This window comes from Scleropages formosus, chromosome 4 (genome assembly GCF_900964775.1).
Source record: "Scleropages formosus chromosome 4, fSclFor1.1, whole genome shotgun sequence".
NCBI classification, from domain to species: Eukaryota; Metazoa; Chordata; class Actinopteri; order Osteoglossiformes; family Osteoglossidae; genus Scleropages; species Scleropages formosus.
In genome coordinates this window covers 34,185,916-34,188,162 of record NC_041809.1, presented here as the reverse complement: position 1 = coordinate 34,188,162, position 2,247 = coordinate 34,185,916, and positions in this window count along the sequence as shown.

Sequence of the window (2,247 nt, the reverse complement as noted above, 5' to 3'; positions counted from 1 at the left end):
ACGGTGAAAGAATTTTAACATCGTCCTTTTGAATGTCAGTATGCAGCTTGCTGGGAATTATTCAGATGAGGACCATATGATGAGAAAAATGTACATATTAGTAGGTATTTCTTTTTTGTGTGTAGTTCAGCACCATTGAATTGATCGTACACTTTTTCGTACCTAGCAAAAATACAAAAAACATTCACATGTAGAGAGATGCCCGTGTTAGTACTGAATAATAGTGAAATTGGAAAAAACATCACAGACAAGGCTAGAGCAGGCTTTTGCTAAATATGTATTTTGCATTTATCTGACACTTTTCTCCAAAGCAACATACAGTGTTAAGGTTACAATTATTTACCCATTTATACAGCTGAGTAATTTTTTTTACTGGAGGAATTTAGGGTAAGTACCTTGCTCATGAGCACTAGAGCCAGAGGTGAGATTCAAACCTACAGCCTTTGGGTCCAATAGCAACAGCTCTAAATACTATGCTACAGCTGTCCACACATTTTGCTGGAAGTATTGAGTAGTGGACCAAGGGTTTGTGAATGTAAAGATCAAACAGGTTGGGGGCAGGTATGTAATAAGTTGTGAGGTACTGGGGACACAAAAAATGTGTATATCAATAGTACTCTGGAATTAAACACCGGGAGGGCCATCGAAGGTCGACTTAAACGTGCTACGCGCGTGGCCAACGTGAAGCGTCAGTGCCTCCAACACCATGTACCACATGACAAAGCTGGGTAATTTTTAGTGGACCGATTCGGGGTAAATTCCTCGCTCAAGGGTATTTCAGCAGGAGGCAGGCGAGTTCGAACCTGCAACTTCTTGAGTCCAAGAGTTGGACAACAGCAGCTCTGTCTTGAGGGGTTTTGTTTTTATGTCTTCTTCAGCAGTGCACAGGCTACAAATATCTCAGCCCAATTGTTATACATGCAGCTAGTGAGAAATAAATGTATAGCAGCACGTAAATTTATCCGCAAGCGGTTAAACACGAGCCTCAAACTGAGTCTTGAGTTCCCGCCATTTTTCCGGTGAAGTTTTTTGTTCCACCGCAAGGAGCCGCTGTTGCCTCGCCAACAAGAGCCGTTCCCGCGTGTGAAGGTGATGCGCTTCCAGGGTTCGCGTGTTCGAAAAATTCGACCCTTTTTTAAAGTTTTCTCTTCAAATCTGTGGGCGACTTTTTAAAATTTGACTTATTCTCCTGGATAATTAATTTTAACCTGTCGCGTTTCAGTCTAAAACATTTTTTTCCATGTAGTAAATTCATACTTCGACTTGTTGCGTGTTGCCTCTCGGTCTCGCGTTTTGTCCGTAAAACAGGGCGATTTTGTTCCCAAACTTCATGAAACTGACTAAAAAAATTAACCACAAACCATTATTCTCTCTAAAAAAATAATTAAAAACTAATTAATCATTCAGAAATCGCAGATGAACTGATTAACGGTACCACATGTATAACTTTTACGTAGCTCACTCATTAATATTCACAATTATTAAAGCATCTGTGAAATGCAATGGTGTGATTTTGCATTTTTAATCATTTAACGATTTCAAATTAAACCGTGAGAGATATGTGGTTAAATATAAGACTAACAACAGGACTAACAGTTGAAATACGAGAATGCTTGAGGAAAGCAGTTTTTTAAAAAAAATTTTTGTTGTTGTTTTTTACGCTCGGTCGGTAGATTTTATGAAAAGTCCTTGTTACTGTGAGAACTGCAGAGAGCTTCAATTGTGTCCTTAAAGACCAGTACAAGTTAATGTCCTTATTGGTTTAAAATTCACTTGAATTGAAATGTAAGGAGATACACTGTTAATTCACTGAACAAAAAAAAAAAAAATCAGATATCTAAAACATTCACTCTGAATTATAATTATATGACAATAGCAGATGTGGCAATGTTTGGTGTCTATAAACCTCAAAATACCACTGAGCTGTACCACTGTACCCTGGGCAGCTATGTTGTGTAAGGTCTGTTTCCTTAGAATAATGTAGTAATTCAGGGTAAACACACTGGTGAAGGGCATTACTGGAGCTTGGAATTTTAACCATGAACCTTCAAATGACAGGCTGACATCCCTAACCAGGACATTCGTGGCCGCATGATCAGCTGTAAATAAAAATAATAAAACAACTGTCCTATGCCTTACTATGTCAATGTACCGAGCCCTCATGGAGGCCTCATGTTTAATGCACGTCTTTAAATGTATGTGCTCTTCCTTCATGCAGCATCCCCTTTAACTGTTTTCGGGATCACA